Below are 27,001 nucleotides of genomic sequence, written 5' to 3'. Positions count from 1 at the left end.
TATCAGAGCGTTGGGTTACGGGTTCAAATCCCTCGGGTCATGTTGGGGGGATTGTTGGGAGGTTGGTGCCTCCGTCTGTTCTAGGTGTAGGTAGTGTTCAGCATAAACCGATGGATTTGTGACATGTGCTTAACTACCTCTCGTAGATCCTTATCTCTAACTGTTGTGATGTTCATTGACAGCTCGAGCTTTTGGTGTAACAACAACAGTGATTCCAACAATCGGAACATGCACTTGCTTTTCTTGTCAAATTTATCTTGTAAAATAGAAAACCTAACTATTTATTATCAAATCATATATAGCCAAATGACATCAAGTTTTATGATGTTTCTTTGCACTAAAGATTCAAAATGTATTATAGAATGCAAAGTTTCATGTATTATGAACCATGGCATCAAATAAGTAGCAAAAAGAGGATTACTCTTGTGGTTACGAGTGACAGCACTCTAGTCTTGGTGGCCCTGCTCTTCAACCATAGCTGAAGTTGTAGGGCTTAGTGTTTGATGCCAAATCTCCAAGGGAAGATTTGGAAATCTCACCCATAAAGAAGCTGTAGATCTTTAATCAGCAATGCCAATAATGGCTTTTATTTTCCTAGTGTGATTTATTTTTATTTAGTTGTAGGTTTTTTCTACACTTTTTATCTAAGATATTTCATTCCTACCTCCTATGGATTCGGATTTGTTTGGAGTTGTATGTGGGTGGGAGATAAGCTTGGATGTGCTTGGAACGTGCATCCACACCTTGTGGTGCATTCAGATATATAGTCAAGTGCATATGCCGTGTGGATGCTCTTCTTGGGCACATTTAGATGCCAACACCCAAAAAGCTTGAAAAAAATAGACTCAAAACAAAATCATTATAATTTTCTAAAAATATTTTATATGTTTCCACAAAATCCAAAAATGGCACTTCATGAGGCCATTCATTAAATGTCATTTGATTTCCACAATCCGTTAGCAATACATCAGAATTTTTCTAGAATTTGATTGTGTCTGAATTTTTTAGTATCATTTCATTGTTAAAATAGATCATTTCGTTTGTTGTTTGCTTTCTTCTCATTTGGTCTCCATTTTTTCATTTCAAAGGGTAGGGGATCGTTTTCAAGGGAATCGTTTGTGGGGTGCCAAATAGCCTCCACACATCCAAGGTAAGCATTTGACCCTATTCTTGAGTATTTTTAATAATTTTTTAAGATTTTGATGAGTTTTTAAAGTTTGGGATGTAATTTTTCAAGTTTTATTTTTCATTTTTTTTGAAAAGAAATAAAGAAACAAGTCTAGCTCTTTGTTATTTTGTACTTGCATGCTTGTATTTCTAAGTTTTATCTAATTAAAATTTATTTAATTTATTATAATGGCAATAAATCAGATTGCAAGAATGACTACAAGTGAAAGTTCATTGGGTGGGGGAGGAAACAATAAAATTCAAAAATCATATAGGATCTCCTTTATGGAGACATACCACAAAAGCTTCATAGGTTTTAAGAGTTGGAGCATATATTTAGAGGTGTAATTATTGTAGTTAATCAAAAAATAGCGCATATTTCTTGAGTGAAACTTTACTTTGTGGTCTTGCTGCTAAAGGGATGGCAATGTGTCAAGGCCCAGATGAATAGGGGTTGTCTCTTGCACAAATAGCAAGATTTGTAAAAGAACAAGAAGAGGCTAATAAATTGGTTACTTAGATCAAAACAAAGTGCTTATATTGGTAGATGAATATAAGTACAAATTACCAACTGTAAAATAGGTTAATTGGACAAGGCATTTTAAATGGAGGCAAGTGATATTGTTTAACCAAAAAACTGCACATCGCTCCCATGTCAATGGTCTTCCTTTCAGCTTAGTGAGATCACCATATTGACAAGAAGTGGAGCCAACAGTCATTAGTGCACTAGCTGGTTTCACAAGTCTTGGTTTTGAAAAGGTGGATACCTCCATTTTGCAAAGGGAGAAGAATGCTGTAGAGATCTCGCTTCAGCCTATTAGAGATTCTTGGATTGATTTAAGTATTTTTATTGTTTTTGATGGATGGAAAGATATTGATTTTTTTTATTGTTTAATGTAATTGCAGTGTCCTCCAAAGGTGCAATATTTTTGAGGGCAGCTGATTATTAATAGGAAGTCAAGAATGTAAAAATCTTTTTCAGAATTCTCAATGAGTCCATAAAGCTGGTGGGTAATGAGAATGTGGTCTTGGTAACCACAGACAATGAAAAACATTGTGGGGATGGTAGGTGCTTTGGCTGAGGCAAGATATGTGCACAATTTTTAGCCATGCATCGTACACTCCCTCAATTCAATGGTGCATTAAATTGGCACTCAAATAGAGTTGGTGAAACAAATATACGAGAGGGCAAGGATTTATATAACTGATTAAGGATACTTTCCATACTAACCTGATGAAAGGGCCACACCACCCTACCAACTCATAACCAAGAATGCAACAATATGGAGACAAAGAGAGACAAATGCTTCCCAAGCAATTTTATTGTACTTGAAAATCCAATAGTAATTACAATAACATTTCTGCAAGATTTCTCAAGATCCAATCCAAACCCAAGCTAGTCCAGATCCACACTCTGGTAGAAACCTCCAAGATCTCAACTTGTGCTCGCAAGCCACCAAGCAACCTCCTTGTTTCTAAACCGCAGCCACTAGCTCTTCTGACAAACTCGCAACTCCACCACAACCCTGCTGTAAACTGCCTCACATTCGGCGCTTTGTCCACAGACTCAGGAAAACTCGCTTCTTGCTTCCTCCTTCTCTCCAAGCTTCTACTAAGAAGAGATTACACCTTGAAGCTTTCACTCCTTCAAGCCTTCACACCTTCCAACTTTCACACCTTGAAGCTTGACCTTTCAAAGCTTTCACACCTTGAAGCCTTCACACCTTCCAGTTTGATTAGAAATGCTCATATGCCTTGCTTAAATAGGCACTTACCACCCAATGCATGATTTCTCCACAACCTTCTAGAATTCCACCTACACAATATCCACAACCTTCTAGGATTCCACCTACACAGTATCCACAAACTTCTAGAATTCCACCTACACACCTCCATAAATGGAATGACAACCATTTTAATTTTATTTTTCTATTACGCCACTTATGCACCTCGAAAATAGAAATTCCTTTTTTTCTTTTCTCCTTTTTCCCATATTTTATTTTTTCATTAATTTTCTTTCTATTTTCGTCACTTTCTCTCTCCACAATTTTTAATTTTTAATTTTTTAAATTTTACTTTCAACATGCCCTCTTTATTTTTGATGCAAGATGCTTCTGCATCATAATCCAAACAAACGCAATAGAGTGAAACAACTAGAAAATTGTAAGAACAAAACAATTGCAAGAACATAAGTACTTTCTTTCTATTATCTTTGATGAAATGACATTACAATGTTTAGAAAAATAACACGTTACATTCACATTGGCATTTTCATTACAATAATTTGCAAGATAGAGCCATAAAGTACCCTTTTGGAACTAAGCCTGAAACTCACCTTTATTTTTATTTTTTAAAATAAAACTATATACTTATAATTTAATTTTTAAAAGAACACAAGTACTTTCTTTCTATTATCTTCAATGAAATGATATTACAATGTTTAGAAAAATAACACACTACATTCACATTGGCATTTTCATTACAATAATCTGCAAGATAGAGCCATAAAGTACGCTTTTGGAACTGAGCTTGAAAGTCACCTTTATTTTTATTTTTTAAAATAAAACTATATTTTCATAATTTAATTTTTAAACTATGTCCATTTGTTAATAAATTTTGTTTATTTACTTAATGCCTTGAAATTTTATATTTTGTGACATTTAGATTAGATTTATAATTATAATACATTGAAATTTTAAATATATTATACTAGATCTCTAAAGTTTATTGTAGCACGTATATATATATATATATATATATATATACATCATATGCATGTACAACATGTAATTGATGATATTGGCGCATGTCTTTTGGTACCTTGGGGCCTAGGGGGAGGAGACCTCATGACCTCATGCTTTACCTTAGGAAGCTCTAGCCTATCGAGCTAGGCCCCCAACCCTATATTCAGATTTAATATAATATTATTTATTTTTATAGATTTTTTATTTTGTGTTTAAAAAATCAATTTTTGAAAGGCAAATTTAATCATTTTTTTGATATTTTTCCCCTTGCTGAAAATGAGTTCAAACTTCAAGCTTGAACCTTGTGACAACTCAGATATATGAACTTGGTAATCAATTTCGTAAGCACACAGAACTTGGTAGTGCATAAAGAAGCAATTGTAGGTCATATGAGTTATATGACACTATTAAAATAGCCTTCAATAGAAACGAAACAATGGATCACTTGCAGATAGGTTGGAATGATAAATTTGATGTCTAGAAATTATGGAAAGCTAAAAATTTATTGCAGGTCAAAATAACTATAAAATACATCAAATACCTTCCGAAAACATTAAGGAACACCTCCCAAATTACCCGAGGAATATTTTTATCTTATAAGTTATATTTTATATAAATATTGTAGGGATGTTTGAGAGTGGCTTTGGATTCGTAGGAGTTATAGTATAGATTCTAGATATTGGGAATCAACACATGTCTATTAGTGTTATCTCCTACAACTTTTGTTGACTTTCCAAAATAAAATTGATAATAGAACATGGATTTTCCTTTTTTAAAAATTTAATTCATCACAAATCTCTTGACTGTAGTTGCACATGCTTGATTAACCTGGCCCAAATCCCTTTCATATCCCAAATTGACTTGACTCTCTTGGGAGCCAAAGTTGCCCAAACACATCTATAAAACTCATAGACTTGAAAATTTTCACTAAACTAAGACTATCCAGGAAAACTACCCTACTACCAAGCAAAAAGAAGGGGTCCCTATTTGCAATGAGGTCATGGTGTGAAAACCTCAAATAGTTCCACTATCCATCCCTAATTTAAGGGCATGTAGTGGATGTGCTTGATCATTGGAAGCTCATGTGAGTGTGTTGGCGTGATAAAAACCAATTAAATTCAATTGGTTTTGTTCGTTCTTGAGATTGGCATGAGCATAGGAGCTATTATTTATCGTATTAACTCTCTAGACCTCTTTATGGAGATATTTAATAGTTGCATGCAAATTTAACTAATAATTTGTCCCTTGACCCCATCTTGTGGGTGTTACCCCTGAATTCTCGTCAAAAAATTTGGGGGGAAATTGCACCAATAAAAGTGGAGAAAGATTACCTTCCAAGTCTAAGTGAGCTCCATATAACAACAAAAATCTCATTTTTAATGGGGTTTTCCAAAGTAATTTTGTGTTGTTATGACATCTTTCTTTCGTATTCAATGTTAATTCCACAACGTTCAATCATGTTGATATGATAACAGATTGGTCTGATCTGATCTTGCAATATATATATTGATCTGAAGTCATTATATTATCCTCTTAAGGATATCGATGCCTATCTTTGAGTGCTAATTTAGATCTAACTGATCACCTTTGTTAGTTTAGGATTAAACTTGTTATTGTGTGGATGCCCCTTGATCTCTATATTTAATAAGGGTATGATTGAAGTCTAAGGACACACTAGAAACAATAAAGTCTGCTCTTTAGTCAATACTGCCCGAATACAAATTGCAGAACTAAAAGATATTTCCAGATTTATATTTCTAAATTCATTCAAGATAGAATATTGAAGTTTATCTACAAGAAGTATAAGAAGGTATAATCTAAGTTTGATTCAGTTAAGAATTTGCAAAAACTTTACATGGTATTAGAGCTTTGGTAGTTGAATCTAGGCTCTGCAAATTAAATAATCAGACTTGATATATATCTGGCATCATTCTCCTGTCTTCAATGGCATACACAATCAGACCCGAGGACAGGTTTGATGGGAAAGAACACTTTGATGCTTGGAAATTCAGCATCATGACGATTCTTGAAGAAAATGATGTAAAACAATTTGTTGATTCAACATCCAAACAACCTCCTGTCAAGCCTCATAAATCTATCTAGAGTAAAGAAAATAGGAAAGCCATTCAGATCATATTAGATGGAGTGAAAAATGATATAGTACTTATGCTAACAAAACATCAAACAACATTTGCTATGATGAATGCACCTAAATGCATATGAGGTTAACAATGTAACTAGAGTTCTAGCACTAAAAAGACAACTAAATCACATACAAATAAAGAAAGGAGAATCGATGAATTCTTACTTCCTAAGGGTTGCTAGCCTAAGAGATGAACTTGCAAGTATAGGAACCATCATCAACGACACTGAACTAATATTAATGGCTATAGATGGATTACTAGATTTATGGGAAACATTTGCATAAGGAGTAAGTGCCAGAGATAAGCTTCCTGACTTCAATAGACTTAAGGGAGATTGTCTTCAGGAATAATCCAAAAAACTAAAGAAAGGAGGAAAATTGAAAACAAAAGATGAAGAACTTCATGTTGTTAATACAAATTCCTATAAAGGCAAGAAGAAGCATTTCAAGAAAGAAAGGGGTAATTAGAGGAATGATAAACCTAAGAAAGATCTATCCAAAATAAAATACTTTAGATGTGAAAAATCTGGACACTACAGATCTAATTGCCCTGAGAATTATAAAAAACAAGTGAATTGTATAAACATCACTAGGGAAGAAGATAACTATGATCCTGAGAATCACGTATTGTATTCGACACTATCAAATGAATTCTCAAGTAAAGCATGGGTGATTGATAGTGGATCTTCTTGACTCTATGTTAGAAAAGGTTAATGGTGAAGTCACCATTGGTGATAATTTTGCACATTCCATCAAAAGAATTGGAAATTGCACCTTGAAACTAAAGTCGGGTAGTTCTCTTCTTCTCAAAGGAGTACTCTATGTACTAGGAATAAAATGAAATCTAATCTCGGTTACAACACTTGAAGATGATGGACATAATGTTGCATTCATGGATAGTAAAGTCATAACCTGGGCTAAAAACTCCTCAATTAAGAAAGCAAAATTTAAATTTCAAAACTTTATCAACCATGGAGAAGATGGTTATTGGTTTACCTAAACTGAATAAAGATTAGTCAAGCATATGCAAAGGATGCGCTCTGGGTAAGAACACCAAAAGTCCATTTCATGATAGCACTAGAAAAACTAAAAATGTTTTGGCATTAATCCACTCAGATTTATGTAGACCTATGTCTGTCCTTCTCTTGGAGGATTCTTGTACTATATTCTGTTCATAGATGACTTCTCTAGGAAAACTTGGATTTACTTCTTAAAATGCAAAAAAATAGAAGAAATCCTAAAGAGATTTAAAAAATTTAAAACCTTAACTGAAAACTTATCAGGACATAAAATTAAAACTCAGATTTGTTTAAAGGTTTTGTAAAGAAACACGAATTAAAAGGGTGTATACTGTTCTTTATAACCCGCCGCAAAACGGGGTAGTAGAAAGGAAGAATAGAACAATTATAGAAGCTGCTAGAGCTATGATATTTGATCAAAATTTAGAATATTATCTTTGGGCATAAGCCTCTTGTACTGATATATTCAAAACGGAAGCCCTCACTCCTACCTTAGAGATAAATCTCCTGAAGAAGTCTTTACTAAGGTTAAACCCAATATAAGTCATCTTAGGATTTTTGGGTGCCTTGTATATATCCATGTTTCAAAAGAAAAGAGAACTAAGTTAGAACCCTGCGGGAGGAAATTTATTTTTGTAGGGTATAGTGAAACATCTAAAGCATAAAGGATTTTCATACTTGGACAAAAAAATATTGAACTTACTAGGGATGTAATTTTTGAAGAAGATTTAGCATTCAAAAGAGCCCTAAGTTTTGAATAACCCTCTCCTTTACCTAGTTCTGAAAGAAATATTGAAACTGAGTCTTAGAGGGAGAACATTGAAGAAATTGAAGATGAAATTCAAAATCTTAATCTTGAAGAAACTCAAAATTCTAAGAAAAGACCACTTTGGACCATTAAGACAGTAGAGGAATGTTAGAAATGGAAAAAGAAATATGGAAATAAGGAAAAAACAGGAAAGAATCTAAGTGAGTTAATGCATGAAAAGATATTACCATAAAATAGGAGAGAGAAAGCTTCAAGATCCAACACCATGAGACAAGATATTTGGAAAGAGGAAAGCAAAGAAATCCCCTTGTGACATTATGAATGAGGCATGAAAAGCCTAAGAAGGAAGAGAGAGGGAGAGAGAGAGAAAGAGAGCAATTTCTCATACAATAATTGAGAAGAGGAAGAAACCCCATTAGAAATGAGAGAGGAGGGTCATCTCTTAAATAGAGATGAGAGAGAGGAGTTAGAATGTAACTCCCATGTCTATGAATGCCACCATTCATAAGTGTGTGAGGCCAAGTGTGAGATTCCTCTTAAGGAGGAATAATCTAAATTACAAATTACAATAAATATTTGTCCTCACATATTCCACTAGATGACAAAATAAGATGTAGTGGAAAAAGGACAAAAAAGAAATATATTAGGATACCTTGGCTTATATCCTAATATATTATAACAATAAATAAAGGAGGTCTAACCTTGGTTTATAAACACACCAAGGAAAGATTACAACTTCTAACACCCCCCTTTAATCTTTACTTAGGGTAATTATATCAAGGGGTATTAAACCCATAATTTACAAAAATCTGCAACTTAATCTTCAATATGAAGTAATTTGATTGTCTTCAAGCCATATGGTACATTTGCATATCCAAAAGAAGTACATGAGTCCTTTGAATGTGATCAAGTGGAAGCATAGACACATCTTCATATGTGAAAAAAAAATGAGAAGGTTCCTTGATGGATCACCTGAAAAAAAACAGAGAACAAAAAACAAGACAACTATCGACAAGTAGAATATTAGTAAAAAAATGAAGTTATAATAATTTAATCAAGGAGGAACTAAGAGAGATGAGGATAAATGAACGTGTTCACCAACATGCAGTGGAGTTAACATGATATCTAAAATAAGTCATAAGCTCAAAATGATCATAATAGATGCAATAAATCTCTCATGAAAGGAACATACTAATGCACAAATGACCACAAACAAGGCCAACTAATGAAACTTGCATCAACATTGCATCAGTCACGTGGATATAGACAGTCCACTAATGAGTCATCCCACTACAAGTGAATGGGTCGCGACTCCATCACCTACATGACCCACGATCTAGGCAATAAAGTATGCAGAACATTATCACATTGTATATTTATCAAAGAAATATAAGAGAGACAATAATAAATAAGTAGAACATGTGCCTCAAGCACCAAATAATTCAAGTTACAATTTTTCCAAGAATTATAGCTGAAGTGGACCAAAGGAAGGGTTTATGAGGAGTAACAAACATATTGCCTTCAAATAAGAAATCCATCATGGACAAGCAACATCATTGCCATGAGGGAAAAGGATCAACATGGGTCAAAACAACTTTCTCAATTAAAGCCTCCAATATAGGAGTGCTCCAAGATATGGTAGCCTCGTCACCTATACACTCAAAAATGAGCAAAGTGTAAGAAGTCATACCATGACTAAATCAAAACTAGGAGCATACACCAAGGAGATAAAGAGATTGAAATGGGAAATCCCCATAAAATATCATCCTCGCATTGAGGAACAAAGTGGAACAAATGGAGGGAAACTCCATTGAAGTAAGTGCACACCAATTATAGGTTGGAGGGATACTCCACGGGCCAGATAAGGCAACTATGAGTCAGTTTAAAACTGTCGGGTCCACCATAGTTAACCTTGATAAATTGGCTCCCGATGCAACTTACAAAAAAAATATCATATAAATCAATGGTATAAAACCATAAAGTGCCAACATGGGCATGGAACGATGCTATAGAAGCATAAAACTGCAACCATGTGCAGATAGATCAATTAACTCAAATCATTAAATAATGAAGGCAATAGTGTAAGATACTCATAAACTTGAATGATTGAGATAAAAAGAAGTATTTGGAAGAGCAATAAGCATAAGTTATTAGTTAAAATCTCCATGCAAGGTGAACACAAGTGAGAAGATATTAAGGATGGGCCCACCATCAAAGACAAGAATCCTCCTAGATTATGGCAAAAAAGGAAATATAAATGAGGATATTTAAAAATCTTAACTTTTTATGTTAAAAAAAATAATAAAACTTTGATTAGTTTTAATATTTAATTCTAAGAAAACTACTCAAAAAAAAAATTATCCTTAAACTTCTCCCTTTTTTTTTAAAACTTAAAACCACGTAATTTTAGATTCTTTTCAATAGAAGAGATTTAATTAGTTTAAACTTATATTGAAAAGAATCACAACAAAGGAGTAAGAGAGATTTGAAGTAAAATATTGAACTTGTGTTTGAGCTGTCTGACAATGAATGAAAATATGCCAAAATTAGGTTGACAAAAGGCAATGATAAAAGCAAATGATGCCTCCGTCAAGAGCTCAAAAAAAAGAAAAAGAATCTTGCATGAAAAGACAAGAAAACGTTACCTCCAGTTGTGGCACAATAGACGACAGATTTTCCAACCGAGTGACTCCTGGAATCACAGAAAGCTTGGCCAAAATCAAGGCTCCTCTGATAGCAACGGCCATGTTGGGCTGGGCGTGGGTTCATGGCACCATGATTTTCACCGGTCGAGCATATCTAGGCGTGGCTAGACACATGCCGGAAGAAGAACCACCTCTTGACTTCTGCGACTGCCATGGCCTTTCCCAATCAAGGGGCATTGGGCCAAGCTCCAAACCATGCACCAATAACAGCTCCATATGCAGGAAAGTAGAGTGCATAATCAATGCCTTCCAAAAGTTTCATATGGGCAAAAAATGCGCTACCAATCTCGCCATGATATACCAAAAACAGTAGCTGTTGGTACAATAGTAAACAAAGACATTAACAACGACCACTGCAGAGTCCTTCCAGCATACGCAAGTCCTAGAGGTGCACCAAAAACAACTGCTCCAAATGCATTCACTGCGAGTATGCTTAAAAGACCTTGGCCAATAGCCCACCATACCGAACAAACTTGTGGGTTAGCTCGGAATCGGCTGTAAGCGAGAATCACAGCAGGACCTTCTATTGCCCATAAGAAGCCAATGGCTTTGACATGTTGGTTAGTGATATTCAATCGAAGTGTGTTCTAAGTAATGAATAAAGCCCACAATCCAAACCAGAACACCGATGATGGAAACGAGGAAGGCCAGGAGGGCAAAGGGAAGACCGAGTAGAAAACCCAAGGGCCTGCATTCGCAGTCACACTCGCACATCTTGCCAAAACCCACTTCAATTCACTTCACTAGCAACAAAAAGTTTAAAGTAAGATCTGACAAAACTGATTGATATGCCCGCTTGGTAATTAATTTTCTGGCTGTTCGTCTTCCCTCTAGTTAAGATGAGGAAATGAACGATCGAAATCGACGATTAACAAATAAAACAGATCAAAAACAAATCTGTTTATGGATTCTATCGTGGGGAGAAGGGATGTGCTCCAATTGCTAAAGAAGAAGAGACATCTCTTAATGCATACGATAGGGGCGCAGAGAGTCGAACCAGGGACTTGGAAGAGCTTGCCCTAGTAACTAATGCAACAGCCATCTGTCCAGAAACTTAAAATTTAACCCTAACCGCAAAGCAGAGCTACACTTGAAAAAATGACCCGGCCTAACCCTCATGTGGGGTTGCTGAGCAGATATCCCGCATGGCTCATTTCTAGCAGTGGAAAACATTGAATACGCAGCCGTTCCTTTAACCAGCACACTGAAAAACTCTAAATCGCCTCCAAAATCCAGAAATGTGAAACGATTCAACGCAAATGATTACATGCAGACAAGGACAGCCATATATATCTACTTAACAAGCTAAAGATCTCAAAACCCAAACCAAGAATGAAAAAAAACAACAATCAATAATGTGCTGCAGCGAAACGTATAGAAAAAACTCCAACAATCAATAATATGCTGCAGAGAACATTTGATAAATCCAACGCTTTCAAAAAAAATTGTTAAGAAGACTTGAACTGATAAGAAATTAACTTGAGAATGTGCTAAAGTTAGCACAATGTAGAGAGCTGAAACAAAAGAGTCATATTCCTCTTGCATGGCTTTTTGCCAATGAGGTTGAGAGTTAGCTTGATCAAAAGACTTAGGAATTAAAAACTGGCGGATTCAGCAATCTAGAAACAAGATTAAGAAAATGAGCAATAAGGGTGAAGATTGGAAAGTTCTAAAAAAAAGACTAAAGAGAACTGAAAGTTAAGATAGAAAAAAAATAGAGATGCTATAAAAAATTAAAAAAAACTCATGGATTGAAATAATTTTTTTAATTTTAAGAAGAGACATATGATAGTTAATCGGGTTTGGCGGTAAACCATCTAAACTCAAAAAAATTCAATTTCTTCCAACTTAAGAAGAAAAAAGAAATAAATGAAATCTCTCTCAAAAGTCTCCCTCGAATCGTACCTTCATGCAAACACTCAAAACAAATATTAAACTGCTCTGATACCATGTTAGAAATGGAAAAAGAAATATGGAAATAAGCAAAAACCAGGAAAGAATCTAAGTGAGTTAATGCATGAAAAGATACTACCATAAAATAGGAGAGAGAAAGCTTCAAGATCCAACACCATGAGACAAGATATTTGGAAAGAGGAAAGCAAAGAAAACCCCTTGTGACATTATGAATGAGGCATGAAAAGCCTAAGAAGGAAGAGAGAGGGAGAGAGAGAAAGAGAGCAATCGCTCATACAATAATTGAGAAGAGGAAGAAACCCCATTAGAAATGAGAGAGGAGGGTCATCTCTTAAATAGAGATGAGAGAGAGGAGTTAGAATGTAACTCCCATGTCTATGAACGCCACCATTCATAAGTGTGTGAGGCCAAGTGTGAGATTCCTCTTAAGGAGGAATAATCTAAATTACAAATTACAATAAATATTTGTCCTTACATATTCCACTAGATGACAAAATAAGATGTAGTGGAAAAAGGACAAAAAAGAAATATATTAGGATACCTTGGCTTATATCCTAATATATTATAACAATAAATAAAGGAGGTCTAACCTTGGTTTATAAACACACCAAGGAAAGATTACAACTTCTAACAAGGAAGCACAAGACTTAGTTGCACCATCTAGAACAATCATAGAAAGCAAAAGACCCAAAAGATTCTCTAGTTATACAACAAACATGAATGCTTTGTCTAAATCAGAACCAACCAATATTTCAGATGCTATTAACCATATAGCTTGGAAAGATGTTATGACAGAAGAATACCAATCTATTATGAAGAATGATGTTTAGGAAATTGTTCCAAGACCCGAAGAAAAATCTTTTGTTTCTTCCTAGTGGGTATGTAAAATCAAAGATGGTTCCAATGGTAGTATTGAAAAGTATAAAGCTAGATTTGTAACCAGGGGATTCTCTTAGAAAGAAGGGATTGATTATGAAGAAACTTTTGCTCCTGTTGCCAGATACACCTTTGTAAGAGCAGTTCTAGCTATCGCAGCATCAAAGGGATGGAAAGTACATCAGGTGGATGTAAAAACAACATTCTTGAATGGAAAGATTATAGAAGAGGTATATTTGGAGGAACTTGAAGGATTTGAAACTCATAATCGTAACAGTTTTGTTTGCAGGCTCAAGAACGCTCTTTATAGGCTTAAACAGGCTCCAAGGGTTTGGTATGAAAGAATTGATAAGTATCTCACCAGCTTAGGATTCTCCAAAAATGAAGCCGATCCAAATCTATATTATAAAAGGGATAAAGATGATATGGTAATTTTGATACTGTATGATGATGATTTACTAATAACAGGTGATGATCATCTCATAGATCAATGCAAGAAAGATCTAATTAGAGAATTTGAGATGAAAGACTTGGGACTCCATTACATTACTTCCTAGAATTGGAAGTACGATAGAATTCTAACAACATTATACTTAATTTAGGGAAGTATACATTAGACATCTTGAAGACATTTGGAATGTGGAATTGCAAGTCTACGTCTTCTCCAATGGAGACTAATCTACATAAACTTAAAGGAGCAACCGTAGAATCACCTTCCATAGATTGTACTCTCTACAAATAGATGATTGGGTTCCTCATGTACTTGGTAAATACAAGACCTGATATATGCTATGCTGTTAATGCCTTAAGTCAGTTTATGTGTGAGTCAAAGGAAATTCACCTAGTTGCAGTCAAACACATTATGAGATACTTACAAGGCACTTTTGACCTTGGGCTCAAATAGGAGAAAGTTGACTTGGATCTACATGGACTCATTGACTTAAATTGGGGTGGAAGTGTTAAAGACAGAACAAGTACTTCAAGATGCTGTTTCAGTTTAGGATCAACAATGATATCTTGGATATGCAGAAAATACTCTTCAATTTCACAAGTTCCACATAAACCGAATACATTGCAACAACGATGGCCTCTCGGGAAGCAGTTTGGCTTAGAAAGTTACTTGTGGGATTATTTGGTCAAGCATCGAATCCTATGATTATTCATTGTGATAATCAGAGTTCCATCAAGCTTTCAGTGAATCTAGTTTTCCATGATAGGTCTAAGCATATCGAAATCCCTTACCATTATGCGAGAGATATGGTAGACAAGAATACTGTAAAATTATAATACATTTGCACTATAGATCAGACAACAGATATTCTCACCAAACCTCTCTATAAAGTGAAGATAGATCACTTCAAGAAAAGACTTGGTATGGTTGAATTGTAAATTATTTGTATTCTGTAAATTATTAATAGAATAATTTTATTGTTTGGCTATTGACTGTTATGGACTCCACCATTTGTATTCATTATTTTAGAGGTGACGATCTCTGAGATAATGAACACTTTTATGAACGGCATTATGAGAGATGACGATCTCTTAGATAATGTGCTAAACAATATAGTTTTACTGTAAGATCTAGATGAGTTCAAGATCACATTGTGATGTAGACATTACTATGTCTATAAGTTACAATTTGGATAAAGAAAGAATTTTATTACTCTCCAGAGTTTATCTTGTGTTGTGGTAGATCTTAACTCAGGTTCATGTTGTGATATAGGAATACCAGTACCTATGAATCACAACTTGGAGAAATGAAGAATTTAATTATTCTCCGGATTTATCCTGTATATTGTATTCTTTGCAATACTGTTATCACTAGTAGTAGCGATTTGTCATATCACAGGTTTAGTAATATGACATTGTATTGTGTGGTCAATGATACGACATGCTAAGAAGATTCATATAGATATAGAGTATTAATTCTTGCTTGTTCATTTTTATTGATGTTGCTAGATATGATATCTCTTAGTATGATTATCAAGTGAAGAGGGAGTGTTAATTTCGTAACTTTCAATCATGCTATCTGATAACAGATATGTCTGATTTGATCTTGCAATATATATTGATCTGAAGGCATTGTCTTATCCTCTTAAGGATCTCGGTGCCTATCTTTGAGTACTAGTTTAGATCTAACTAATCACCTTTGTTAGTTTAGGATTAAACTTGTTATTGCATGGAAAGTCACCGACTTTAAGGGATGAGTCAAAGTAGACTTTGGAAGGGACATGTCCTTTGTAAGGACATGCCCCTTGATCTCTATATTTAATAAGGGTATGATTGAAGTCTAAGGACAAACAAGAAACAATAAAGTCTGCTCCTTAGTCACTACTACCTGAATACAACTTGCAGAAGTAAAAGACATTTCGAGATTTATATTTCTACATTAGACAGAACATTGAAGTTTATCTACAACAAGTATAAGAAGGTATAATCTAAGTTTGATTCAGTTAAGAATTTGCAGAAATTTTACATCCAACAGTATGTTGGCATAGTTGAAGATTCACTTTTTACACTACTTAAGCTTGTTCAAGAAATGCATTGCGTAGTAGTTTGCATATGAAACATTGAGGAGGTTGCACCTATATTTCTACATGTTGTAGGGAAATTCCACTTAGGTGGTGATAGTTGTTATCACATTGATCCACATTTAGTGCACATATCACATTATCATCCTCCACATGTTTCACATACTTCATTTTATAATTGAAGATGATCCACCTTTGGTGTGTATGTGATTCCACTTTTTGTCGGTGACAACTTATCTCCTCCTTATCATTATCTCTTATTCTCTTGCCTATATAAGCAGATGTATTATGTACATTTTTAACTGTCCATTATCAATAATATTATTCTTGCATCTAAAAGCAATTATTTTGCCATTCTCTTGTGAAAGTTATCTTGGTCTTTCATGTGATCTTGGGGGTGTTGTAAAGTCATCTAAAATTGTAACATGGTATGAGAGCTCTCAAGGTTTGAAGGCTCTTCAAGAAGAGTGATTTTGGCTTTATTTGATTTTGGGTTCAAAAGAAGGCAATTTGGACATCACCATTGTGTCTAGGAGGTTCTTTCGATGATAAAGGACTATCAAATTGCCTATATTAGGAAAAAGTCAATCTATGGCAATTAATTTTGCATAGGCAAACCATATGATCCATTTGCACAATTTGTTACAACTATTATTATTTTTAGTTTGTGTTTCTTAGTATTAGTTGCAGATTTTTTTCTCCATTATTTTTTTGGCACAATTCTTTGCATTTTGCGCATTGTATGTGTTTCATGTCATATTTATGTAGGACAATACTGTCTGCATAAGCCATTGTTATGTCTGCACAACCTGTAGTTGTGCATTTTAATAGCTTGTGGCCAACATGCATAGCAACAAGAATCACACATTATTGTAGCCCATACATTATGTGTTTTGTATATAAAGGGTGCTGATTTCTATTGCCCATTGCATGTTTGACGACATCCCTACGGCTGTGCATGACACTTCCACCCACTTGCTGAAGTGGCATCTAGATTAGTCATTGTCCCACTCAAATGCGACCATCCCCTCTTTCCCATTGCTATTGCCATTGGTGTAGCTCGAGTGACAACCTTTATTGTTGTCACTCTTCACTAGTCTCAACCTAGCCCATGCAGAAATACCAAAGCCATTCCACTATCGCCACACGGTGGTCAGATCTTAGCTCCGCCACAATGTAGCAAAACACACAAACACATGTTAAAAGTGCTACATAATCCCTACACACTCTATTTGCCACATCAACTACATGTCACCATATATTAGATACACAGTTAGTAGAATTGACAAAACTTCCACCCACTTGCCCAAGTGGCATCTACATTTAGCCACTATCCACTCAAAGGCGATCACCCCCTCATTGCTATTGCTATTGCCACTAGGTAGGGTGCATAGATTTTCTCTTGTCGACTAATGTAGTTAAAGTGAAAGCCTTCATTTTTTTCGCCTTTCGTTGGTCGTAGCTCGATCCATGTGAAAAAAGAGCCAATCCACCAAGACTATGTGATAGTCAGATATGCCACAATGCAACAAATCACGCACAAACACATGACAAAGGTGCCACATCAACCCTACACATTTTGCTTGCCATGTCAGATTGCATGTCGCCACCTGTACCTGCTACATCATATACACACTTAATAGAGTCAACCAATTCTTTTTGCCATGTCGTGTTCTATTATGTTGAATTTGGCTAGCATTTGCATGTCAAACAAAGGTTGTTGGCTTTTTGTTGTGATGACCATGTGGCCATAAAATTTATCGAGGAGTTTGTTGATGTTAGTGCAGTGCTTGAATTTTCAGTCATCACCATCTGAGTTTTTGATTTGGCAGTTCATCTTCAGAGGCTCATGACTTGCTCCATTTAAGTCCTTTTTTGGAGCATTTTTTTTTTGATTTGGGGCTATTTTTTGGTTTTGGTAGCTAGACTGACCAGAAAGTGAAGTTTATCATGACTATCCCTGCCTAATCTTGCATTTTGCAACTTCGACGACTTTGTTTGGGCTCATACAATAACATTTTTAGGTGTTATTTTTTTGAAAGTAAATGAGTTTTTGTCTACTTTTCAGATCAATCAGTTTATAGCCATTGTGAGTGGACATATCACTTTAAGAATTTCGTCCTTTTTTGAGCCTATGTTGACAATTGTTATACTTGGATCTCAACTTTATGTTTTCATTGGTGATTTGAAGAGGTAGTCTGTTGATTATACTATTTGGTTGTACCATGGATTTGTCAAAAGTTGCACTCTTCATTCCATATAATTATCATGTATGAAAAAAAGTGTGGAGACTTTATTGTTAGAAGTGGGAATGCATAGAATCACTTTTGGTTAGTATCCAAAACTAGCTACAAGTGTTGCAAAAAGGAGAAAACGTTTGAACGAAGGGATAAAGATCTTTGTTTTCTTTGATTGCTTATCTTTCATGATTTGCTATATCATATTGCATCTTGTAAACATCCTCGTGATGTTTGGACTACCATGGAAAGACTCTTTGGTAAGCTAGATAGAATGAGGAAATTTAGACTGGAAAATGAGCTCAAAAATCTAAATTCTAGTGATTTTGACAATATTCAAGACTTTTTCTCTAAATTCAATATTGTTAGTTTGGAGCTTTCAAATTGTGGGATTATTGAAGCGGATTAGTGGGATAACTAAAGCGGATAAACAATTAATTTTATATTCTTTCTAAGTTAGATCTTGGATATTCAATTTTTGTTTTTACAATCTATAACACTATGGATGTGCTTGGTAGTGTATACAAAATGCCTTCTTGATGAATTTGTAACTCAACATACAAAGGAACAAGCAATCTTGGCTCATATGGGTCAATCAAGGCCTTCCAAGCCTCATGCATTTCTTTCAAATGACTCCACTCTAGAGGTTTCCAATGGAAAATGAAAGAAGAAACATAACCCTTCTTGAGAAAGGACACAATTCCCGTTTACAAAATACTCGAGTCCAAGTCCTTTTCAAGAGAGGAGTCATCTAGAAGGAAGGTGGTGAAATGTGCATATTATAAAAGGCAAGGACATGTTGAGCATAAATATTTCAATGAGAAGATTGATGAGTTCACTAATTCTTCAAAAGGACAATATTAAGTTTTCCTCATCATTGTGTCCTCATCCATCTACACATTTCGCAGCTTTGCCAACTACATCATCAATCAAGGATAAAGTTAAAGGTTTAACAATCATGGATTGTACACATCATGAATATGGTAAATGACTTCTTGATTTAGGTTTTTCACATCATATGAGATCTTCTATGATATTTTCTCTTCTATAGTGCAATGTTCCCCCTTTTGGAATACAACTTATGATTGGATTAGCCGATTACCTCTTAGGCTAATGGTTATGGAAAGGGTCTTTAGAGGAAGTTACTTGGGGCGTTTGATGACTTTACTCCACTGAAGTGCTTCACTAGGTTATCGATTTTGTCGTGTCAGTGGTTTTTGGGCTCAGTTTGATGGACTTATTATTCATGTTAAGTCAGTGGTGTTTAGAGAGGGACCCTTACTATTTTTAGTAAGTTAGTGTGATGCATAGACGATACAACATTTAACTCCCAGTTTCAGGCAAAACTGAGAAATAACAATTATTATTTGTGGAGTTTAATAAGTGATTACTTTTTTAATAAAGTCCAATTATAATATATGTATTAAAATCATTATGTGCAATGGGAGCAATGACTCTCAATTAAATGCCACTGAAAGATCATTACTAATTGCACAGAGTGAGCACCCAGGTTGAGATAATGTCAAGTTTTTATTAAAAACCCGAAACTGGATTTAAATGCAATTACAGAGATTAGGGTCATAAAATGGTCTAGAAAAACAAATAAGTTAATTATTGTTGATCATTTGACTTGTGGTTTTTCTAGTTCTTGCTTGGAGAGGGAAGCAACTAGGGTTTCAGCCATTTTGTTTTTTGGGAACAATAACTCTAAACGATTCTAGGTAACCAAGATTGTGGAAAATCAATGGAGGGTTTGCTTTGTGAGAGCTTCATCCAAAAGTTCTACTTGTGCAAAATTGGTGAAAATTTATATACAATACATAAGGATTTGAAGGCTGAGTTTGAAATTCAATTTTAGAATTAACGTGGCTGCCAGTTGTTTACACACAACAGTCCGTCTGAGGATGTACCAGTAATAAACCTTAGCTCAGTGTGAAGCATTTCAGCTAGGCATTGCATTCCTTGGCTGAATCACCTCCTCTATTGGCTTTGTGTTTTTTGTATTTTATTTATCTGCACAAGTGATTCGGTGCATATTTTGAAGTGGAGAAAACAATATTCAGAGCAGATTGAATTCATTATCACAATTCTATATCTGCACTGTTATTTTCAGAATCTTATACAATTAGTATGCAAACAATTCCGGGTATATATGTGATTTGATCAACTGTTATAAACATTCAATAGTCAATATAATATATTATAGCCCTTCTGTACTTTCAATTTGTTTCCAGATCATTACATTTTATGCAAAGTAATTATCTTGCTTGACATAACTCAATTTTTTCAAAGAGTTGCTTATTTATTTCAAAAAACCAGTCACATATTATTTGCATAGCAAACTTAGTGACTTGGCAGAGCTTGACCTTGCATGGGTTGTTTTTCTAAAGGGCCTAGCTCTTATGCTGAAGAATTCTGATATGTTTTTTCCTTGAAATTGATTGTTTTACAATTATTTTTGGTATTTTCTGAGAATTTGAAATGATAGCAATGTATGGAAAAATAAAGCAATTACAAACTTTGCACAGTAAACTCTATTCACTTTATGAAATATTTACAATGCCAAATATCAAATTGGTGCAACACACTTAATTCAGAAATTTTTAAGGAACCCCATAATTCCAAGATATGGCATTGATGTCTTGAGAATGATCTGCAACCACCTGAATCACAGACCAGTAGTTGATGTGGTTGCTGGTATGTATCACGTGGCCAGAAAAAACCAAACTGAAGTCTTCCAATATGGATGCAGCCTGTATAGGTAAATTATAGCTTAGCAAGAATTCCCACACTGCCAAATTGGGACAATTGAAACCCAACGTTGATGTCACAAACTCAATCAAATTTGTCCCTTAAAGATATTATGAAGGAATTGGTAAATACTTATTATTAACAGTGATCGAAAGGTCATTATATACAAAAGAATAAAACAATGTTTCGTTAGGAAACCAATCGTAAAGAATAGAAAACATTCTATTCTAGCTGAGAAAGCTAAAAAAGCTACAGCTAACTAAAGCTAACTAGATATTTACAATAGATTGCCATTAAATAATAATAGACGATTATCTATTATCATAATACCCTCACTTAATGCTTAATCTATCTAGAACACCAAGCTATCCTTTGAATTTGACAAACTTATTAGGACCAAGAGGCTTGGTGAGAATGTCTACAGTCTGATTTGTGGTAGGAACATATTGCAAGTCTATCATCCTGTCTTCAACCAGCTGGCGTATGTATTGATAGTGAACATCCACATGCTTGGTTCGTTCATGGAAGATTGGATTTCGAGCTAACTTGATATTGCCTTCGTTATCAACAAATAGAGTAGTCGGTCCTGCTGGTGACATCTGCATATCCCCAAGCATCCGACGAAGCCAAACAACTTCACATCCTGCCTTGACAGTCCCTTTGCAGTCAACCTCTGTAGAGGAGCAAGAAACTACCTGTCGCTTCTTGCTGGTCCATGTGACTGCACCGGATCCCAAATTGAACACATCTAGAAGTTGACTTTTTATCATCAATAGAGCCTGCCTGATCTGAATTTGTGAATCCACTGAGTTTAGGATTAGAACGTCGAGAGTACAGAAGTCCATAATTTGAAGTTCCTTTTACATAACGAAGCACATGCTTTGTTGCCATCCAATGATCAGCCTTCGGAGCTGGCATAAAGTATGAAATATAGCTGACTACGAAGCTGATATAAGGCGTAGTAGCAAAGAGGTAGATGAGGCTACCTACTAGTTGCCTGTGTGTAGTATCATCAACGGAAGGAGTATCAAACTTTGTGGATAACTTGAGACCTTTCTCCATAGGTGTAGATGCAGGCTTGCAATCCTGCATACGAAATTTGTCTAACAGGGCCTTGGCATATTTAGACTGAGAGATGAATATACCAGAAGGCTGTTGCCAAACCTCAACACATAGGCAATAATGTATGAGCCCAAGGTCAGTCATATCAAAAGATTGGCATAAATTTTGTTTAAAGGTGCCGAATTGCCAGTGATGATCAAATTATCCACATAAATAACCAAAAGATGATGTTACCGTTAGTAGTCTTGATGTACATATTTGAGTCTAAAGAACTCCTCTTGAAGCCTTGATCACTGAGGTACTTATCAATTTTTATGTACCATGCCCGAGCGACTTGCTTCAAGTCATAGATAGCTTTTTACCAATCTCAGAACCTAATCATCTTTACTAGCAACCTTGAAACCAGGAGGCTGCGTCATGTAGACCTCTTCATGGAGATCACCATTTAGGAAAGCACTCTTGACGTCCATATGATGGACCTTCCAGCCAAATTGTGTTGCTATGGATAGGAGTAATCTGATGGTGCTCATTTTTGTAGTAGGAGTAAAGGTCTTCTCATAATCAATGCCCTGACGTTGAGAAAAGCCCTTCGCAACTAAACGAGCTTTGTACTTATTCATAGTACCATCCAATTTGTATTTGATTTTGTGAACCCATTTGCAACCAATGGGTTTCTTCCTTGGTGGAAGATCATAAAGGACCCAGGTGGTGATCTTCAGCAGGCTCTGGTGTTCAGATGTCAGGGTCTGTTCCCACTTTGGAATTCCTTTAGCCTCAAAATACTTTTGAGGTTCAAACACATTGTGAATGTTGGCCATGAGAGCAAAGTTAACAGACTCTGTAGGTTTGCTCTTTTTCTTTGCAATTCTCTCATCAATGATCTCATCATCACGATGACCAACAAGTGTCTTAGCCCACCACTTAGTCCGGAGACGAGAAAGACCAACATTAGTATAAGGAGATGCTTGGTGATCAGGTTCCTTATTAGAAGAATTTGGATTGAACTCAGGTGAAGCATCTACAAATCGAGGTGATCTTGCAAGAGAAGCTGGAGGTGTCTGTACAAGGACCACTAGTATAACTAGAGTTGTAAGCGCTACTGGAGCCCTCCCGTGAAGTGAACCTAATGGAAGCCAAACTCCCATATCATGAGCCTTCATAGGTTGGTCTGCTGGATCAGGATCAAGAGAAATAGGCACGAAAGGTCCTCACTGCTCATCAAAGACTCCATTACAACTGTAGATGAGACGAGATGTCTCAACATTGATCAAGTGGTAGGCTTTGTGAAGACTGTTGTATTCGGCAAGTATGAGTTTTCGACTCTTGGCATCTAACTTGGTGCGTGACGCATCAGGGATCCAAACAAAAGCAAGGGAGCCAAAAATCTTCAGCTGATTTATTTTGGGATTGTGAATTTGACCAGGCCTCTTCTAGTAGAGTTTTACCTTTGACTGCCACTTTGGGTGACCAGTTCAATGGATAAATTGTAGTGTTAACTGCTTTTGCCCAAAACTTCTTCGGAGCATGCCTGTGCTCAAGCATGGATGGAGCTATCTTGGTGATTGTCCGAATACGACGTTTAACTACACCGTTCTTTTGTGGCATGTGGGGTATGGTTAACTGGTGTTTTATGCCTTGTCTATCCAAAAAGCTAGAGAAAACATTAGAACAAAATTCCCCCCATTGTATGATCTAAGAGTACTAATAGATTTTTCAGACTCTTTTTCAACTAAAGGTTTAAACTTGTGAAATACAGGAAATGCATCTGATTTCCTTTTAAGGTAGGCTTTGCGAAGATTGCTGTATCCAACAAGCATGAGTTTTTGACTCTTGGCATCCAACTTGGTGCGTAACGCATCAGGGATCCAAACAAAAGCAAGGGAGCCAAAAGCCTTCTGGTGACTGATTCAAGGCTTGCGACCTAATCAGGCCTCTTGTAAAATTTTACCTTTGACTACCACTGTGGGTGACCGGTTCAACAAATAAACTGCAGTGTCAACTGCTTATGCCCAAAACTTCTTCGGAGCATGTCTGTTCGAGTATGGATCGAGCCATCTTTGTGATTGTTCGGATACGATGTTCAACTACATTGTTTTGATGTGGTGTGTGGGGTGTGGTTAACTGGCTTTTGATGTCATGTGTATCCAAGAAGCTAGAGAAAACACTAGAACAAAATTCTCCCCCATCGTCTGATCTAAGAGTAATAATAGATTTCCTAGACTCTTTTTCAACTAAAGGTATAAACTTTCAAAATACAGGAAACGCATTTGATTTCTTTTTAAGGATATACACCCACATTTTTCTATTGAAATCATCAACAAACAACAGAAAATACCTGGACCCAAGAACAAAAGGAGTGGCCATAGGGCTGCAAATATCAACATGAACAAGCTGAAGTACCTGAGAAGTGCGCTATGAATCGCCACTGGTGAAAGGTGTGCGATGTTGCTTCCTAGCTTGGCATGGATCACAAACTCCAACCCGTTGAGTTTGAATCTCTAGCAATCCAATGACAAGGTCAGCCCGAGCAAGCTGTGAGAGATAATGCACATTTAAGTTCCCATATCACTGATTCCAAAGTGTGCTATTAGAAGATTGCCGAGTAGCCATAGCTAAGTCCCGAGAATCACTAGAATCAGTAAGTTTGAAAAGACCATGATCCTCAAGAGCCATTGCAACAATAGACTGAGTCGCCTGATTAGTAATGGTGCATTGATGTGAACTGAAGGTGACATCCAAGTGTGGAGAATGTCGCAGCAGCTGACTGACTGAGAGTAGATTTAGTTCTATCCCTGTAACGTAGTACACATTGAGGAAAATGAGATTCCTCCCAGCAAACTGAATCTGAATGTTGTCTTTGCTGACAACTTTGTACTCTTCTTTGCCACTAAAAATAACATAGTCCGAATAACACTGGTAATCAATAAACTAGTCTCTGCGGTGAGTGAAATGATGAGAGACACTTGAATCAATGTACTAGGCAGATGACTTCACATGATCTATAGGTCTTTTAGCCATGAAGGCATAAAAGGTAGACTTCGTCTGCTTAGTGTGCTCTGCACTGTTTGCTTTGGGCTGCGAACTTGATTTTTTAGATTGTGCAGCTAAGCGTTTCCGACATTCAACCTTCATGTGTCCAAACCTGTGGCAGTAGTTGCATTGAATGTTCTTTTAGGAACCATTTGATGCTGGAGCATAAGACTTCTACTAAGATGGTTGTTGAAACTTGCCTTTATTCTTCTGAAAGGATTTAGCAGTAAAGACTTGCTCTATGGAGGTGGAGTTGCTACCGAATTGTTGTTTCCATCGATCTTGCTAAAGCAGAAGTGTGCAGAGATCAGTTAACTTCAAATCAACACCAGAAGATGTGATGTTGAGAGTCTCGATAAAATGCTCATAGGACTTTGGTAAACTCCAAAGAGTGATAACTGCAATATCCTCTTCCTCCATCTTGTGACCGATGGTAAGCAATTGATCAGAAATTTCCTAAATCCTATTCAGGTGTGTTTGGAGCGAGGTTCGCTCATCCATGACAATAGAAAATAGAGTGCTCTTCAGAAAGAAAGCCCTACTTTTGTCAGAAGTCTCATGAAGACCTTTGAGATGTGTCTAGATCTCGGTAGCTATCTTGCTGGATGGAATCTGAGAAAGCTGATCATCAGCCACAGATAATTTGAGAAGCATCAACGCCTCTCGATTATTCAGATCCCATCTATCTTGATTAGGACTAGGACTAGTCGGACGCTTCGTAACACCCAGAACAAGTTGATTGGTGTTTCAATATTCAAAAATTGCAATGATCTGCTGCTTCCAAGTGGCATAATTCTGACCATTGAATTTGGAGTTGTGCTCGAGCAGAATGTTTATTAGAGATGTCATGGCACGTTTCAATGAAAAACGTGAAAATGTATGAAGGCACATTCTTTGAGGTAAAAAAGTCTCTGAAAAGTTGGAGTGACCTAGAAAAAAGCTCGAAAAACCTAGAAGGTGTATGTTGTTGTTTTTTGGATCCGTTGGCTCAAGAGTCAAGGCACAAAAATCGAGCCACCCAGAAAAATTTACCCACTAAGAATCTGAGATCAAAATAAATTTTCAAGCTCAAAAACTAGGGTTTCGAGCAAAAAACCAGGTTTGCGGCCATGAATGTCAAAAATAATAGAAAAAGGGCAGAATGTTGTAAAAGATGCTCGAAAGTGGACGATGCTAGTGCTGAAAGAGGCATTTAGGTTTTAGCAGTCAAGAAACGACCTCGAATGTTGCAAGAAGTTGTATTTTTTAAGGAAGAAATCGTGATTCGTATCAGACGTTGTAGGCCCATTTTTTGTTGCTTTGCAAACAACACTATAGGGTATAGTTTATCAGACGTTGCAGGCCCATTTTTTGTTTCTCTGCAAACAACAATATAGGGTATAGTTTATCAGACGTTGCAAGGGTTGAAAATACCACTGATCTGTCATGTTGGGGTTGTGAGGCACAAGAAAAAACGTAATCTGAAGCTTGCGATTTTTAGAGGCAAAACCGCGATTTTTGCTACTTGTGGAGTCTCATATGAAAATTCTAAGACAAAACCCTTGTTCGAAAAACAAAGGATTTTGATATGAATATTAATTTCGAAAATGGGTTTGATAATTTCGAAGAGGAAATTATGATTTCGATTTTTTTTAAAGAAATAGGCTTTGATACCATATTACGATGGAATTGGTAAGTACTTGCTTGTTATTAATAGAGACCGAAAGGTCACTATAGACAAAAGAATAAAAAGATGTTTCCTTAGGAAATGATCGTAAAGAATAGAAACATTCTATTCTAGCTGAGAAAGCTAAAAATGCTACATCTAACTAAAGCTCACTAGATGGTTACAATAGATTACCATTAACTAATAATAGACAATTATCTATTATCGTAATAAAAGATTGGAGCCTCGGACAATCCAAATACTCAATCGACAACAGCAAATGCGTTCAATCTTTAACATGAGTTGATCCCATAAACACCAGTACAGATTTAGCTTTATAACTATCAAGAAAAACACAATTCACTGGCATAAGGATAGCCAATTCAAAGTGCAACCTCCATTGAAAAG

The 27,001-nt window shown here is 35.8% G+C and overlaps 1 protein-coding gene across 4 annotated transcripts in view; it reads left to right on the top strand.

Annotated features, from left to right (window-relative positions):
• Positions 1 to 27,001, top strand: part of GSL05 (glucan synthase-like 5) — a 67,723-nt gene that overhangs the window by 22,458 nt on the left and 18,264 nt on the right. The window contains exon 6 of one of the 4 annotated variants that reach the window (XR_016362741.1): positions 1,089 to 1,150. The exons of the other annotated variants lie outside the window; for them this stretch is intronic. The gene's annotated coding sequence lies outside the window, so the exon portion shown is untranslated. The remainder of the gene's footprint in view (positions 1 to 1,088; positions 1,151 to 27,001) is intronic. 4 annotated transcript variants of the gene reach the window in all.

The sequence above is a fragment of the Cupressus sempervirens genome, chromosome 3, assembly GCF_028749045.1.
Source record: "Cupressus sempervirens isolate cs-2001-9-10 chromosome 3, ASM2874904v1, whole genome shotgun sequence".
Taxonomy (NCBI): Eukaryota; Viridiplantae; Streptophyta; class Pinopsida; order Cupressales; family Cupressaceae; genus Cupressus; species Cupressus sempervirens.
The sequence above is the reverse complement of the archived record's forward strand: the minus strand, read 5'-3'. Positions and strand labels throughout refer to the sequence as shown.